We start from the raw sequence: 19,071 nt of genomic DNA on the forward strand, positions 1-19,071 counted from the left end.
TGTCATTACTTTAAAAAACTTCAATTTTGGCCATTAAAAAAGGTCATCCACGTTATGGCTAAAAAGAAACTGCTGCTGGCCAGGCACTGTGGCTCATGCCTGTAATCCCAGCACTTTGGAAGGCCGAGGTGGGTGGATCACCAGGTCAGGGGTTTGAGACCAGCCTGGTTAACATAGTGAAACACAATCTCTGCTAAAGATACAAAAAATTAGCTGGGCATGGTGGCGCGCGCCTGTAATCCCAGCTACTCAGGAGGCTGAGGCAAGAGAATCACTTGAATCCGGGAGGTGGAGGTTGCAGTGAGCCGAGATCATGCCACTGAATTCCAGCCTGGGTGACACTGTGAGACTCTGCTTTCAAAAGGAAAAAAAGAGAAGAGAGGGGAGGGGAGGGGAGGGAAAGGAAGAGAAGAGAGGAAAGAAAAGAGGAAAGAAAAGAAAAAAAGAGAAAAAAAGAGAGAAAAAGAAACTGCTAGTCAGGTATGGTGGCTCACGCCTGTAATACCAGGATTTTGGGAGGCTGAGGCAGAAGGATTGCTTGAGACCAAGAGTTTGAGACCAGTCTGGGCAACATAGTGGGACGCAATCTCCACACAAAAAATTTAAAAAATAAAAAAGAAACTGCTAATAATCATTCAATAATTTCAAAATCAAAAATACACATTTCTTTAGAAAATAAGAGCTAGTGTTAGACTTTGAAAGGAACGAAACTGTTTTCCTTAACAGAATTATCATTTTTAACTTTGTTAACATTACATATGCAATTTCAAAAGTCTAATTCATTAATTCAATTCCTCTCAAAATCCTAGAACCGTTTTTTTAATTATAGACAAGCTTCTTCTAAAAATTAACATCAAAAGGAACAAGCCTTAGAACACCTAAAACTGCTGAAAAATAAGGCAGGTAGAATCTACCTGGAATTAGGTCAGACTATGTGGCTACAGTAATCAAGGCAGTGTGATACTGACAGAGCAATGCATACTCAGAACAATGGAACAGAACACAGAACTCAGAAATAGATCTATACAAATATGTTAAACTGATTCTTCACAGGGGTGTGGAAAAGCTTGTCAGTGGAGGAGGACAAACATAGACCAAAACAAAAAATAAGGAACTTCAACCTAAACTTCACAACCTACACAAAAGTTAGCTTAAAACAGATCACAGACCTAACTGTAAAACATAATACTATAACACTTTAGCGGGAAAAACAGAGAAATTCTTCAGGAACTGATTTGATGAAGAGTTCTTGGACATGACACCAAAAATCAATCCATCCAAGGAAATATTAATAAATTGGGTCTCATCAAAATAAATCCTTTTGTTCTGTGAAAGACTGTTTAGAAGATAAAATGATATGCTCTACAAACTAGGAGAAAATATTTGTATGCCACATATCTGATAAAAAAAAATCTAGAATACATAAAGACTTCTTAAAACTCCACAATAGTAAAAACACAAATAATCCAATTAGAAAACAGGCAAAAGTGTCGGGCATGGTGGCTTATGTCTGTAATCCCAGCACATTGGGAGGCCAAGGGGGTAGTACTGCTAGAGGCCAGGCATTTCAGACCAGCTGGGCAATATAACAAAACCCCAACTCTACAAAAAATAAAATTAGCTGGGCATGGTGGTACACATCTGTAGTCCCAGCTACTTGGGAGGCTTAGGCAGGAGAATTGCTTAAGCCCAAGATGCTGATGCTGCAGTGAGCCTTGACTGCATCACTGCACACCAGCCTGGGCAACAGGGCAAGATCCTATCTTAAAAAAGAAGGAAAATAGGCAAAAGACATGAACAGACATTTCACTGAAGAGGGCATAAGATGGGAAATAAGTGCATGAAAAAAATGTTAAACATTGTTAGCTATGATGAAACTGAAAATGAAACTACAATGAGCTATCACTACACATCTATCAGGAAGGCTAAAAAAAAAAACCAGTGACACCACCAAAGGCCGGCAAGGATGTGGAAAACTGGATTGCTCATACACTGCTGGTGGAGGCACAAAATGGTACAGTCACTCTGGGCAAACACTTTGGCAATTTCTTATAAAACCAAACATGCAATTCTGATACAACTCAGCAATTGCACTCTTCAGGCATTAACCCCAGAGAAATGAAAACTTAAGTTCACACTAACACCTGTACAAAAATATTTGTGATAACTGGAAAACCGGAAATGGCCCAGATATCCTTCAATGGGTGAATGGTTAAATAAACTTCGGTACATATACACCATGGAATACTATCCAACAATGTAAAGGAACAAGGTATTGACATATTGACATACACAACAACTTAGATGAATCTCTACAGAATTATGCTCAGTGAAAAAAAGCTAATCTGCAATGCCTACATACTATATCATTCCATTTATACAATATTTCTAAATGACAAAATTACAGACATGGAGAACAGATTAGTGCTTTCATGGGGTCAAAAATGGAGGTTGGGGAGGAAGGAGGTGTGTGTTGTTATCAAAGGGCAATAAAAAATAATCTAGTGGTAATGAAACTCATTGGCATCTTGTCTGTATCCGTGTCAACATTGTGGTTTTGCTATTGTACTAAGGTTTTGTAAGAGGTTACCATTGGAAGAAACTCGGTAAAGGTACACAGGATCTCTTTGTGCCATTTCTTCAAGTAGGTGTATATCTACAATTATCTCAAAATAAAACATGTAATGAAAAAATCTAATTCAGAATTAAACACAGAATATAGTATAATTAAAACAGGGAAAATGAAGAACATTTAGTTGTATTAATTCCATATCCTGCTTTAAACATTATTCCCACTTTATCTTTTCAAAACTTTTTTTTTTACCTAACTTCTGACACAATATTCTTAGCATATGTAGTCAGTTCATGACTCCACTAGAGTGTTTGATCTGGGTGAAAGTTACTTTTTTATGTTCAATACCAAAATAAAAAGGAGCTGTCATAAAGGAAAATTTCAGGGCTAAAACACATCAAAGTGTGATGATTTAGGTATCTGCTAACAGAAATATTTTTTACTTGTTCAAGTGACACTTTTCCCCAAATTATTTAGATGGATAACTCCTTGATTTCATTCATATCTTGCCTGAAATATCTCCCTCTCAGTAGTGCCTTCTGTGACCACATATTTTGAAATGGCAATACCCTTCTTGCCACTTCCTATACCATTAATTTACTTTTTCTCCATAACACATTAGCATCTAATATATAAAATCATTTATTTATTTTCTATCTCTCCCGTAGTAGGATATAAGCTTCATAAGGATGGTGATTTTTGTCTCTTTCATTGACAGCTGTAATTCCCAGTGCCTAGAAGAGAATCTGACATATATAAGGTACTCGAATAATACTTGAATAAGTGAATAAATAAATAAATGAAATGAACTTTTTTCTAGTCAAGGAGTAATACAGAGAGGAAAGACTGACTCTGAGAATGATAAAATCCAGTTCAGAAGGAATCAGGAGTGGGCCGGGCATGATGGTTCACTCCTGTAATCCCAGCACTTTGAGAGGCCGAGGCGGGAGGATCACTTTAGGTCAGAAGTTCGAGACCAACCTGGCCAACATGGCAAAACCCCATCTCTACAAAATATACAAATATCATCCAGACGTGGTGGCACACACCTGTAATCCCAGCTACTCAGGGGCTGAGGCATGAGAACTGCTTGAACCCTGGAGGCAAAGGTTGCAGTGAGCTGAGATCACGTTACTGCTCTCCAGCCTGGGCAACATAGCAAGATTCCGTCTCAATTAAAAAAAAAAAAAAAAAAAAAAGAAAGCAGGAGTGATAAGCCCTATAATGTATATTCAATATTTCAATATACTGGAACTAGAGTTCTCAAAATATTTTGGATATACTACATATAATATAGGAAACTCTTTATGACCAGTGTTTAGGACTGAAGTTTTGTCAGCATATGAGTACTCTGGGTTTAATATGACCTAAACAAAGTTGACCATGGATGTGGAGTTTAAATACATAGCGAGAATGACGGAGCAGTTCCACTACTACAATCTGGGTCTCCAATGATGGCGACCTGATCCTCCACCATCGTCCTGGACCATTCTATGCTGAGGCAAACCAAAATCAGACTTCAGTTGCCTCCTTTGTAAAAATCAGTAGGTGGATTAGGCTCTTAGTGCTTCAAATGATGGTACATTGTTTTATTTATCTTAGTGTAGCAGGCACATTGTTAATAATTAGCAAAGGTCAATTAAATATGTAGGAAGTTCTAAATAGGACTCCAGAGAGTTGTACCTTTTGTTTTTTTGACTGAACTCTAGCCCACCTTTCTCAGGGAAGCCTATCCTTTCCTAAAGGATCTGCAAGGTTCTGCCTGCCCAAAAGAATAAGGAGACTAGATCTAAAAATTTATCTGTGGGTTGACTCCAGAAGATAATGACAGAGTAAAGTTTTATGGGTCATTAGCTATTTTGATCTGGTGAATCTGGGGTTAAGGGTGCTTTAAGGAACAATCTGAAATTGAGGACAATTATTTTATTTATTTTGAGACAGGGTCTCCCTCACCCATACTGAAGTACAGTGGCATGATCATGGACTCAAGAAGCCCTCCCGCCTAAGCCTCCTAAGTAGCTGGGACTGCAGGCACACACCATCATGCCTGGATAATTTTGTTTTATTTTTAGTAGAGATGAGGTCTTGCTCTGTTGCCCATGCTGGAGTCCAACTCCTGAGCTCAAGCGATTCTCCTGCCTCGGCCTCCTAAAGTGCTGGGATTACAGGCATGAGCCATCATTTCTAGCCTGGTGATTCTTTTAATCATCTTTTTATATTCCCTCATTCTCATATTCATCCCTAAAAGGTCGGAAGATAGACTCCCTCAAACTTAATGTCAAAATTCCTAAACATAACACACTGATGTCTTCTAAAATTGTCAAGTGTTACAGGCTAATTTATCATTATGGCCCTTTATGGGTTTTAAATTTTGTTCTATGTGGAAGTATTTCATACCTCAATAGTAAATTTAAAAGTAAATGTATTAGCTGTGCTCAGTAATGCTTTCAGTTGATTGAAACCATTGCATTTCAAAGCATTTATCATGTACTTCTGTACTCCTTAATACTGCTTGCCTTTGCTCCTTAGAATAGTGTTCAAAAAATGAGATTAAGAAAAATGTGCTAGGCCGGGTACGGTGGCTCATGCCTGTAATCCCAGCACTTTGGGAGGCCAAGGTGGGCAGATCACGAGGGCAGGAGTTTGAGACCAGCCTGGCCAACATGATGAAACCCCATCTCTACCAAAAATACAAAAATTAGCCAGGCGTGGTGGTGGGCGCCTGTAATCCCAGCTACTCCAGAGGCTGAGGCAGGGAACTGCTTGAACCCGGGAGGCAGAGGTTGCAGCCAGCCAAGATTGTGCCACAGCACTCCAGCCTGGGTGAGAGAATGAGACTCTGTCTCAAAAAAAAAAATATGCTAATTGTCTATTATGCAATAAGTTTTAGAAAAGATGATTATATAACTTTTACAGGCTTTCTATTATTCAAGTATATATACTACTAAGGAAAACATTATTGAGAACAAGTCAATGATAAGCCAATAAGCATCAGGAAACAAGAAAAAAATAGCTAAACTTATATGGAAAAATCAGTAGTGCTCAATCAAAGCAAGGATTTATATTAATATCAGAGTAGTAACAAATGAAATGTTATCTTGTTAGCACCACCTCTAACTCATTAGCTGACTCATGGTTAGACACTTAATGTTTGCATGTCCCATTATTTATGATAGCCATAATGTAGAAACAACCCCAAATGTACACTGATGGACAAATGAATAAACAAAATATGGTATACATATGCAATGAAATATTATTTAGCAATAAAAAGGAATGGAGTACTGATACTTGCTACCAGGTGTATGATCCTTGAAAACATTATGCTACATGAAAGAAACTAGTCACGAATACTGCCTATCATATGACTTCGTTTATATGCAATGCCCAGGATAGGGAACTCAATGGAGACAGGAAATAGTTTAGTGGTTGCTTAGGGTTGTCGTGTTAGAGTGCTGTGCTGTGGAAGGTGATAGCTAAAGTATATGGGATTTCTTTCTGAGGTGATGAAAATGTTCGAAAATTGACTGGTGAAGGTCACATGTATCTGTGAATATCCTAAAATCTATTAAAATAGATGGTATGTTATATCTTAATAAAGCTGCCATAAAAGTGAAAATATTAATACATCCTAATTTTCTCTTTGACTCCACAGTTAAGAAGTTCTCACAGTGAAAACGCTATTGATAACATTCACTCATAATCCTTCACTGAAAATAACTAAAACCTTGCCAGTTGCAGTGGCTCATGCCTATAATCCCAGCACTTTGGCAGGCCGAGGCAGGTGGATCACAAGGTCAGGAGATTGAGACCAGCCTGGCCAATATGGTAAAATCTCGTCTCTACTAAAATACAATAATTAGCCAGGCATGGTGGCGCAAACCTGTAGTCCCAGCTACTCAGGAGGCTGAGGCAGGGGAATTGCTTGAACCCAGGAGGTGGAAATTGCAGTGAGCCGAGATTGCGCCACTGTACTCCAGCCTGGTGACAGAGGGAGACTCCATCTCAAAAGAAAGAAAGAAAAGAAAAGAAAGAGAAAGAGAAAGAGAAAAAGAGAAAGAAAGAGAAAGAAAGAAAGAAAGAGAAGGAAAATAACTAAAACCTAAAGAAAAACAAAAAACTTAGGAAGCCATTTGTTCCGTCTTCTTATAGGCTCACATCATTATTTTATGCAATATAATTCATAAATCACTCATTTCCTGATTAGGTTTCCCCAGTTCAATCGTTATCAGCAAGGAACATTTATGGCCATCCATGTTTCACTCTTTCAAATATAAATATTAAGATCTGTGGTGTGCCACGTACACTGTGAAAGGAACTAGTAGAATGAGGCTTTTTCTCAGGGCTTATTTCCTTTCTCCCTAGAAATACAGCTTTTTCCCATGCCCTTGGTACATGGCAGAAATTTATTACTGCTCTTGAAGAAAACCATATACAGCAGACATAGTACATTGCTTTGATCCTTTCCCACCAAATGAAACAACTGTCAGATTTGAAATCCTAGGTATTCCTGCTCAAATTCTGTGACAATGGGTCAGGCAAAGTGGCTCACACCTATAATCCCAACACTTTGTGAGGTCAAGGTGGGCAGATCACTTGAGGCCAGGAGTTTGAGACCAGTCTGGCCAACATGTGACACCTCGTCTCTACTAAAAAATACAAAAATTAGCCGGTTGTGGTGTGCACCTGTATTCCCAGCTACTAGGGAGGCTGAGGCAGGAGAATTGCTTGAACCTGGAATGTAGAGGTTGTAGTGAGCCTTCATCATGCCACTGCACTCCAGCCTGGGGGACAGAGTGAGACTCCATCTCAAAAAATAAAAAATTAAGGTCTGTGACCAGAAGTTCAAAGCAGGAAATTAAAGTGTTGGCTGTACCTGCAGTTACTTGTTATTATCCACGAGTCAAATAAAACTTAACAGAATACTGTACTACAGAAAGTACAAGAGCTGCATGTGCAAGTAATGGTGAATAGATGTTTTTTGGGCTTCTGCATACATGAGTATTTCCACAGCTGCAGAACCAACTACTGCAGAAGTACATGCTGTGCACAACATCTACAATTTAGTAAAGCTGGAAAGAATTTTATTTTTGTAAAAACTAAATGGGGTGTGGCTCATTTTTTTGCCAAAGGGCTATTTTATTCCAAGACACTGGTGTCTGCTGACCTTCATTTGTAAGCTGAGCAATGTTCTATTTAAGTAACATTAACTCATAGTGGGCTCCTTTTTGGTATGCAATAATTATTGCAAAGAAGAAATAACAATGTTTAAATGCGATTTGTTCTTAGTTTAGATTTGATTATATTGGGTTATAAGTGATGTCTTTGTTCACACAAGGTTTATATTTAGAAATTACTTTATGCTGAGAAAAAAGGCCATATTTAAATTCATTTTCTTTTTTTTTTTTTAAACGGAGTCTCACTCTTGTCACCCAGGCTGGAGTGCAATGGCACGATCCTGGCTCATTGCAACCTCCACCTCCCAAGTTCAAGCAATTCCCTCACCTCAACCTCCCAAGTAGCTAGGATTATAGGCACCTGCCAGCATGCCTGGCTAATTTTTCTATTTTATTAGAGACAGGGTTTCACCATGTTCATCAGGCTGGTCTCGAACTCCAGACCTCAGCTCAGCCTCCCAAAGTGCTGGGATTACAGGCATGAGCCACGGCGCACAGCCTAAATTCATTTTGTACATTTATGAATATTTTTAGGTTTCATGAGAACCAAGATTATTTTTGTGTCTTTCTGTTCTACTAGCACCTAATAGTCTGTATTAAACTTATGTAGTTGAATGATGAAACCAATCCAGAAATAGACTAATTAAGTAATTGTCCATATTAGTGTTTTTGGTTAACTATTATTCATCTGTAGTTTGTACCATCTTAATATATACTTAAGAACTTTGGACACATTTATAAGTTTCCCTGAGTTTTACATCTATTTACCAATGGCCTATAAGCCTTCTTTAATATAACACTTACAGTTTCAAGATACTTATTAATCTTCTCTTCTTCCTACACAAATCTCTGATTAGAGAATTTTTTCCCTTCTGCTAGCACCTAATAGATATATTCTAGTTTGCTTTTTAAAATTTATTTCTTATTTTTACTTTTTAAAGAAACAAGGTCTTGATACCTTACCCAGGTTGGTTCTGAACTCCTAGGCTCAAGCAATCCTCCCGCCTCAACCTCCCAAAGTGCTGAGATTACAGGTGTGAGCCACCATGCCCAGCCACTGGTTTGCTTTTTATCTGAATGTTAACTAAAGCTGGAACACCTTGTTTGAGGATAAAATACTAAATGCATGGGCTGGCTTACATTTTCAAACATGTAAATCGATGAATATTACTTTTCTGCTAGTTATACTTAATAATAATTTGGGTCTATTTGCTTTTTAATTACCACAGGACAAAATATAAAGTTGTAATTATTCATACCCCCTTGTAAAAATGCTTCAACTGCAGCTTTACAATGGAGACCCACAAACTGCTCAAAATATTTGCTGAATGTGTCAATAGGCTTCATCATTTCCTGGTTTTTGCTTTTGAAAATTTCCATTAGATGAAATAATGGGCATCACAAATATGTTTTAGATTCACCCATTTTTAAAGGCTACATGTCGTCATGGAAACATACTGATTTACTTTATAACCCTCTGAGATCTTCAGCATTTTAAGTTTTCAGTAATGTATTTTCTCTTTGCCCCTTTTTTTCCTCCCCCACAAGTCAGGTGTCAACATTACCTATTACCTTTTATTCTAATTTAAGCTATATTTGTTAGTGGCCTTGAGTTTATAATGGTGTCTGTAATTTATTGAGCCATGTTTCCAATTTTTCTTTAAAGGTGAGTTCTTTTCTTTTCTTTCTTTCCTTTTTTTTTTTTTGTTTGTTTGTTTTTGAGGCAGAGTCTTGTTCTGTGGCCCAGGCTGGAGTGAAGTGGTGTTGTCTTGGTTCACTGCAGCCTCTGCCTCCAGGGGTCAAGTGATTCTTGTGCCTCGGCTTCTCATATAGCTGGGACCATAGGAACAGGCCACTGCACCTGGCTAAGTTTTGTATTTTTAGTAGAGGCAGGGTTTTGCTATGTTGTCCAGGCTGGTTTCGAACTCCCGAGCTGAACTGATTCGCCTGTTTTGGCCTCTCAATGAGCTGGGATTACAGCCATGAACCACTGTGCCCAACCTTGTCTAGTTCTTTACATATCCTCACAAAAGAATTAAATTAAATTATAAACAAGTTTCTGAGCTAAGCGAAGAAGTTTCTTCAACCTGAAACATGGCTATAATCTTTCACATTCACAGTGAAAAACAATAAAAAGCAGCATTTTTCCAACACCATTAAATAAAACACAAAAAAACCCCACTAAAATATAAAATCTTGTCAGCCTGGGAAACATGGGGAAATCCCATCTCTACTGAAAAACAAAATACGAAAAAAAAAAAAAATTAGCCAGGAACGGTAGTACATGCCTGTAATCCCAGCTACACAGGAGGCTGAGGCATAAGGATTGCTTGAACTCCAGAAGTCAATGTTGCAGTGAGCCGACATCGCAGTGTTGCACTCCAGCCTGGGCAACAGAGCAAGGCTGCATCTCAAAAAAAAAAAAAAAAAAAAAAAAAAAAAGGCAAGGTGCTCAAATTAGAGAAAAAGAGGTAGATATAGATGCCTCGCAAAAATCATCTAAGGCCACATTAATCAGCCTGTAAATGAAAATACTTATTGAGCACCTACTATATATATATATGCTAGTTGCTTTATAAATGGCCTCATGTAATTATAAGAACAATGTTAAAAGTGAGTGGATTATTTTCATTTTATACATGGGGAAATTGAGGTTCAGAAGAGTTAAGAAACCTCCTCAATGCCACAGAGATATAAAATGGGAGAGCCACTGGAACCCATACTTTATGCTAAAATCCATTCTGACTAGGCAACATAGCATGTACATGATCCTCCTGAAAAAAAAAAAGAAAGAGAAAGGTAGTGAGAATGCGTTGTGTGGGTCAGAGGAACTGTTCAAGTCACTTCTGGGTCATAATGGAATTCCCAGACCAACAAAGTCCTTGGTGAGGCTAGTGAACTGGAGGAAAGTGAAAAACACCAGTGAAGGGCCTGTGAAATGGCATGGGTTAAGTTTGAGGAGGGATATGTAAATACACAAAATATTTATCAACTCAAGTGCTTGTAATTTAAGGAGTCGCCATATACTGAAACCAGGCACAAATTAAGTGTTGGCATCAGAATTTTTACTGCTATTGGACCTATGTTTAGTAATATTATTTAAGCAACCTGAATGAAATATAAAACTTTGAGTTTTACTGTAGTTTACTGAGTGATATCAAGGTACTTTAAGAAACCAATAGCCAGAGATAAAAGGGCATATCAGCAAATAGGCATTTAGTTAACACCAGGCTTAAACGTTTCTGTAGGATACTGAACGTTCATGGGCACAAATAAACTTTGTATACTTGAACTGAGTTTTATAATAATATGAAATATAAAGGCTTCTTAAAAATAAACCTGTCTCCCTTCCCCCATTAACAGTTCCGTTTCAAAAAATAGAACTTCCTATGATTGTACATGGCACAGGATCCTACCTCATCCTGCTTTGCACCTGCTAACTAGATCAGAGAAAACCAAAATACTTCCAAGACATATACTTTACCTAAACAAGTTCCAGTTTGGAGTCACATATGATACAATACCCTATATAAAGTATGGCCTTTTTTTTTAAGAGTCTTGCTCTGTTGCCCAGGATGGAGTACAGTGGTACAATCTCAGCTCACTGCAACCTCTGCCGCCTGGGTTCAAGAGATTCTCGTGCCTCAGCCTCCCGAGTAGCTGGGATTACAGGCATGAGCCATTATGCTCAGCTAATTTTTTTTTGTATTTTTAGTAGAGACAAAGTTTTGGCATGTTGGCCAGGCTGGTCTTAAACTCCTGACCTCAAGTGATCTGTCCCCCTTGGCCTCCTAAAATGTTGGGATTACAGGCGTGAGCCACCACGCCCGGCCTTCTTTTTTTAAATGCCTCTGTCTGAAATCAAGACTATTTTTTTCTTTAAGCCTATGTTTAAATTTCAGAGACTGTCAAAGGAATTCATCTTTAAAACAATCTTGGCTATTTCTCTTCTGAGAAATAATGATAGAGTTGAAAATGATGATGGAGCATGAATGCTTACTGAAGCATTATCTATAAGATATGGAAACAAATGTCCAACAACCTGGAATTACTGCAGTAAATTATGAAATATCTATTATATAAAGTACAGTGCAGTGATTTTAAACATTTAAAAAATATTTGATTACTTGGAAACCTTTATAATGTAATAAATGAAAAGAATGGGATATAGTGTTATTCTAATTTTTAAAATGTCTCTTTTCCTACATATAAAGCAAACATAAAATGAGCATTTTAAATTACAGTTACCTTGAATTTTTCTAATCCAAAGCAAAGTGATTGAAAACATCTTTAAAGTACACACTACGTAAGACACTTTCCAAGTAGATTAAGTAATTCATACATATTGAATATTATAGCAATAGGGTGTGCCCTAGGGACAATTTTGTATCATTTTAGCCTCTGAGCAAACTCTTTGTACTGTATAATGGTAATTTTCCCTGATCTGAAACACAAGCCCCAAAATGTTAAAATGAACAATAAGAAATGGCAAAAATGGGAACATTCAAGTAAGTTAAGAAATATAGGATAAAAGCTTGAAAATTACATTCATTTCTGAATGACAGTGTTATTTTCAGTGTCAATAGCAGAATGTCAATCTGAGTGCAACACTATGTAATTACAGCTTATAATGTGGAACACAATTATATGAATATTCAAAACTATCAAATGGCCCTTAACAAATTTTATTTTACAGAAAGTAAAAACTTTATATATCACACAAGGCTTTATATAATATACATAAGCACACATAAGTATCTATGTACTCGTGGGTATATGAATATCACAGCTTAATGGAATCAGAGTTATATTTTCAATGAACTGGACAGAGCATGAATAGGCAACAGAGCGAGATGCTGACTGGAAAAGAAAGGAAAATCCAAGTTAATAGCTTTGAGGGTGCTTATTTTTCAACTTAGCTTCCCACACTTTTTTTTTTTTTTTTTTTTTTTTTGAGATGGGGTGTCACTTGATTGTTCAGGCTTGGAGTGTGGTGGCACAATCTCGGCTCACTGCAACCTCTGCCTCCCAGGCTGAAGCAATCCTCTCACCTCAGCCTCTTGAGTAACTAGGACTATAAGCCTGCACTACCATGCTCAGCTAATTTTCTGTATTTCAGTAGAGACAGGTTTTCACCATGTTGGCTAGGTTAGTCTCCTGGCCTCAAGTGATCTGCCCACCTTGGCCTCTCAAAGTGTTGAGATGACAGATGTGAGCCACCGTGCCTGGCCATTTTCTGTGTTATTGATAGCATGCTACTTAAATGTATAGATTATCTCTTCCACTATTCAGTTTCCCATACCTGCATGTTGTCCTCCTTTAGACTGCAGTTATGAGGAGGAAAAACTTGACTTTTCATAAGGTTTTTTTTTACATGAAACCTCCCATTATGGGCAATCACAAAACTAAAAATGAGGTGGTAAGCCAACGGACTCTGTAACAATTACCACTAAAGACCAAAATTCTCCTCAGTAGTTAGTTAAAAAGGGGAAAAATCATCACCCAATTAATGGCTTTAATAGGCTACTTTGCACAATATTTGAGGTAAGAGATAGAAGAAAGTATCACATGTAGGTTTTCACTCTATTGTTATCAACCTATTCTTTCATTTTTCATTATAATATGTCTGGCTTTATTTTTCCTTTGCTTGTAAAAGTTGGATGGCTAGAGAAATTTACAGACAAGGAAAAATGTAGCAAGACTTACGTGATAAGAACCCTGCCATCTCTGTAAACTCTTGTTAAAGCTTTAGTGTTTCTATGATATACTACTGCAGTACTTTGAATTTATATAGCACCTGTCTGCATAAGAGCCAAGGCTTCACGTTTCTCACTTATCCTTTCACCATGCTTGTGAAATATGTAGATTGGAAACACATGGCTTAAAAATAAGGTGAAACCCAGATATGACCACAGGAAATTTCAATGATTTACTTAAGATGATCTATCTGTCCAGACTGCTGAGGACTAAAAGACCTGAAATTCTGTGCTCAGTGCTTTTCCAATAAACACTACCTCATTATAAAAAAATTCCTAAACTTTTACAAAAACATATGGTTTCTCATATTATAAAATCCGTATGCTTAATGCAGCAAAAATCCCTGTTAAGGAATTATATAAATGGCACCTCTTTAAAGAACTAACATTAGTCAAAGAATAACCCACTGGTGACCGCTTTCCCGAATAGTCATCAATTTGCCAACAAAGTATTTAGCTTGTTGCAATACAATTGCATCAAAGTTTGAAAAGTCAACTGATAACTGAAATAAGTCAGATTATGAATATTTGAAAAAAGAAATCTCGGCAAACCAAAAAGCTTGAGCTATCTTCTCTTTTTATAAACGAAGGCATGCATGGTACCTAGCACATATATCTACTCAATTAGTTATCAATATAATAATTTTAAATGACTTTCTGAAGGTCAAATTACGAGTCAATGGCAGATCCCTTTCTAGAATCTAGTTCCTCTGAGGCCAACTTCAACATAATTAGCATTTTCATTTTCATATACCAACAATGCTTCTTCATCCCTAAAACAGTTTATACACTAATATTTATCTTCCAAGTGTCAAGAATAAGGCAGAATTTTATATTATTAAATTTATCCTGAATCTTTTGAAACTGTATCACCTCCATAACGAAAATAAATTGACTCAAGTATGATGAGATCTTCTCCTAAGACTGACATTTCATGATTAGACTGTTTCCATAACTTTAACCAAACCTTTCTCATAACTAAAATCAGCTAGTCATGACCACTGGTATATAAAAGAGCTTCCAACATTGTATTGTATCCAAAAAGCCTTGAAACCTCCAACACACTGAATATACATTAAGTGGTAATCACTCTCTAGAATAATACATACTCAAAACATGACCCATCTGATTTCTTTTAAATGACTTTTATTATTTTCACAGCTCAAAAATTTTGCCTTCTGGATCATTCTTCACCAAAAGGAAAATTGTCATATGAGCAAAGACGACATGATTCTAAAAACAGTTACCCCATGTTGTCATGTATTGAGAGATATTCATTTTCAAATTTTATTTTATACCAGCTACTTTCGGAATCTGTACCAAACAGCAAAACAGAAACAGTTCGGCTTATACATTCCACATGGATTATATTAGATCAAACGCAGCAGCAAACTCATGAATTTATCATATGTGCTAAGAATACTGTCAGTACATTTAATGAAAATCCAAGCAGAAATAATGCCTAAAACAGAATGTAAGATAATGGCAAGTGGACTTTCTTCTTGTGCCCTCTTAGCATCACCAAAAAGAATCACTTTGGTGCTCAAGCACCATGGCCAAGCTGCCCTTTTCTTTTCAGTAACAGGATTCTGTTCGCCTGGGAGAAAAATCTCATTGAGTTTCTGACAGTGGCTTGGATACTGACATTCTGCCATTACAAATAGTCACAGTCAAAGTCTAATGTGCATGTAACCATCTGTAGAAGAGGCTTAATCTCACCCAAATTATTACTCACTAGTTTTAATTAATCCTTCTACCCAAAATGCCATAAGCCTAGCCATTTTTATCAATTGAATCTAAATGGTTACATCAGACTAGAGACTTTGGACTTCAACACTGAATCACCTGTATTAAGGCAAAGCACAATTTATTTATTAATAGCTCCTCACCCCAAGTAAAGGAAGGGGTTGCTATCAGCTAGATCTAACAGAAATTAAGAATTTGACTCCCAGTCCCCTAATTTTAATAAAAATTTGGGCTCATAATATCATACCACCAAAAAAGGAAGTCAGCAATATTGGGGGTGGTGTTCAATGAGTAGGCATCACAAGAGAATGAAATGCTGTGGACTGGAAGCCTAGCGATGATTCTGTTTGTTAGCGATGATTCTCATTGAACACCGCTTAAAAAAGAACTTACCCCCTTACCACTTTAACCTAGTTGAGTGGTAATAACTCCCCTGTTTTGAGGTTAAACATTTGTTATTTCAATCTAAAATTATATTGTCACCTCACTTCCACTAGAGGGGCCTATCCACCAGTGTAGTTAACTCTAGAAACTCAGGTGCACCTTAAATCCATTTCCAGCTAATCTGTGCCACAAGGCTAGCCTTGGGGTCAGAACTATGGGCTTTAAGGTTGTTCTAGTTTTCAGGCTCAGAAACAAAAAAAGAAACAGCAAGAAAATGGAGTGCTCCAGTCATTCAGAGGCTGCGGCAGGAGACAAAGGGTTTTTGGGTAAAGAATACAAAGTCAAAATCTCTTAAATATTTTCTGCCCTAGTTGTTTTCAAGGCTGAATATGCATCAACCAAGTCCTTTTTTTTTTTTTTCCCAGATAAGCAAAGCTTTTAAACTCCAGACCTCAGAGGCTCCTCTCCCTCTTCTATACTCTGTAATCTATAATCTGAATAGCCAAATTGCCACGTTTTCCCAGCAGCAACCTTAACTTGGGCCACGTGGGCGGGTATAGGTCAATATGGGAAAGTTGTTTCAGTGCCCTCTCATTATTCTACCACACCATTGACAGGCAAAAACTCAACCAACTCGATGTATCAAATTTACTATCCACTGTTCTTGTGCATGATTTCTAATCCAATTAATTCATAACCACAAATAACTGATGGTTAATTGTAGTCAAGAGGCTATCTACTACCTTTATGTAGATGCCTAAAATAGAGAACAGGTCAATTAAAATATAGGCCAGACCAAGGAATATGAACAGAGCCTTACTTTTTAACACTATCTTGTGGGATATAGCTTCAAAGCTAGCATTCAGGGACAAAATGGGGCATGACTAAAAGGATGGCTTCCCTAGAAAATTAATAAGATGCTTTTTAAGTTTAGAAAAACCATGAGATTGAAGAACAGAGGAGGCATATGTCCCAACTCATATATATTTCAAGCCCTTATTTTAAAACAGCTCCTGTTTTTATTTTGGATAAAAGCCGAGCACCCAATTCCCTTTCTGGTCCTCTCATCCAAATCCTAGTAGACTTCCTTGATTAGAAGCTAGTTCACACTCCTCCCCACCTTTTTTCAAATGTAGAGGTGGTTTTTGGAATATAGGCCTCAGCCATTACATTCCAGCTTTAAAGTCAAAAGCCGTCATGTGACCATCACATCAGAGACTTGGGGCACGTGATTCCAATTGGTATGTGTGGGGCTGCAGCCACTTAGCTGGAATTCACCATAAACTGCATCTCCAGGACCAAGTTTAGGCTCCCCAATCCATTGTGACATCCAACAAAGGGGAGTAAGTGCTTGCCTGTCAATAGTTTTTTACTTTCCCCTACATTTTCTACTTACTGTTAGCCAGGCTCCCTTCCCTCCTCTCCATCCGTCTTAACAGGTTGGGCGTCCCCAACAACCGGTCTGAAGGATGCTAATAGGCGAGGCTCTCCAACCCACTTAGTTCCAAGCTCAACCCTCTGCACCACTGGGGATATCTTGCAGCTCAGGTGAGAGGCAAGGAGCATCGCGTAAGGCAAGAGTCAAATGCCATTAAAACCACTCCACGTCCCGGGCAGGGATCATGTCGCGTCAGAACCGCCAGCACACTGAAGCAGTGACGACGGCGGTAGCAACTTTAGGACTGGCGAGAAGCCGCGGGGCGGGGGGGTCAGCTTCCCGGGGCCTCTCATTAGAGCGCTTAAGTACTGCGGGTAGAGAAAAGTAAACACAGGCAAGTGCAGCTGTGCGGGGAAAGGCAGGGAATATTACCTCCCTCCCGTCGACCCTCCGGTTGAGGCGCTCCGAGAGTCGGGAGAGGTCCGGGGCTGCCGCACGCAGCCGGGACCGCGCGCCCTGGGCCGAAGAGCCAAAGGAGCTGAGAAAAGGACAGAGAGTGCGGGACAGGGGAGAATGGAAAGGTGCTGCCCTACTAGCCCAGAGATGTTCTGCTACTGAAAGAAAAAAAAAGTGCTTACTCATAGGGAGACGAGGTGCGCTCGCGACGCTCTCGCTAAGGACAAGGGAGAGAAGCAGGCGGAAGGCAGGCAACCCAAGCCTCGTTCCTTCCCTCGGCCACAGTCCCCGCTCTCCAGAGCCCCAGGGTCGGCTTAAGCCCGCCAGGTCAGCCGTGGCAGGTTTGTGGGGGCTGGAGTAGTGGCAGGCTGCTGGCTCCGGGATTTCCTGTGCTCGGGCGGGAGGAGAGGGGGGGATGGCAGTAGCTGGAGAAGGACGACAGAGGGAACTTATGCGCTCCGTTTCCACTTCGGGGCCTCAGCCGCGGAGGGGGATCAGGGAAAGGGTTGGCGTCTAGGACTCGAGCCCAAGATTGGCAACAAGTTAAGAGCAACTAGTAAGAAAGCACCGGTTAATACAGTGAAGAGCAGAAAATGTGTTTGTGGCGGGTTCTTGTAGGGAAACTCCCCGTCACTCACACCCATTTCGGTAGCGAACGATCGCCCGGACGCCCAAGGGCTCCAGCTGAAATTTCTCCGACCTTCCTCTCCCCCCCATCCCAGCCCCGCGGGCGAGACACGTTCCTGCTGAGCTTAACGGAGATGCTCTCCCCGGGACCCACTCCTGCCCACGCCCAGGAAACCCAATCCCCTAGTGCCCGCCGTTGCCTACAAACACTTACGTAAAGTCACAGAGTCCAGGCTCTGGCCCGACTGCCGCCGACCAACGCACTCCGACAACTTCTGCCCCTCGTAATCTTTGCGGCAGTGGTTCTAAAGCCAGCGCTCCCTCTCCTCCTGCCAGCCCCCTCCGCCCCTCGGCCGCCGCTATTGGCTCGGGTGGTGCTAGCAGTCGGCCTGGGAACCTAGAAGGGGATTGGACCACGAGCCTGTCACATCAACTGGGTGGGGATCCGGGAAAATAGGCACGAGGATGGGCACCCAGGAGGGATAGGGACTGTAACTTTGCAGCAAGGAGAGGAGAATGGTCCGCAGCGCCTGAGTATCCCCTTCCTACTTGGGCTAGGAAGAGGTTTGAAGTTTAAAGTGCCTGGCTCGGAGTACATATTCACAAAATCTTGTGGGATTAATAAAAAGATGAAAATGCTTCCTATATAAAGTCTATGGGGGAGGAGGTACGGTTTCTCCCAGAATCGTGAGAAGAATCACGGCATGTTGGGGAGCATTCCTAGTTACAGCTGCAACAATCAGTCCAGGTGCCAACCGTTGCAGAGGAAAACATCAGCAATCATTCCTTCCCTTAAGAAGTCAAGTGAGAAGAATATGGGCAGGGCAGGACCCTTAAGCCTTTGGCCTCATGCCAAGCAAATTGTTAGCCCACATCATCTGTCTGGTATGTTTGTTCATGCGGAGAGAGGTGAGAGGAGGTGGTTGGAAGTACCTTGGTTCCACTTTTTTGACCTGAAATGGGTATCAATTCTCA

At 39.5% G+C, this 19,071-nt stretch overlaps 1 protein-coding gene across 6 annotated transcripts in view; it reads right to left on the bottom strand.

The window, feature by feature from the left end:
* The window catches only part of PLS3 (plastin 3), a 93,219-nt gene extending 74,148 nt beyond the window's left edge, over positions 1-19,071 (bottom strand). For 3 of the 6 annotated variants that reach the window (XM_032250755.1, XM_032250761.1, XM_032250754.1), the window contains exon 1: positions 18,311-19,071. The gene's annotated coding sequence lies outside the window, so the exon portion shown is untranslated. Of the gene's footprint in view, positions 1-17,651; positions 17,676-18,310 lie in introns of those variants that run through there. The other 3 variants (XM_032250758.1, XM_032250757.1, XM_032250759.1) reach the window with 2 other exon arrangements.

This window comes from Sapajus apella, unplaced genomic scaffold (genome assembly GCF_009761245.1).
Source record: "Sapajus apella isolate SASKATOON/1434 unplaced genomic scaffold, GSC_monkey_1.0 scaffold73, whole genome shotgun sequence".
Classification (NCBI taxonomy): Eukaryota; Metazoa; Chordata; class Mammalia; order Primates; family Cebidae; genus Sapajus; species Sapajus apella.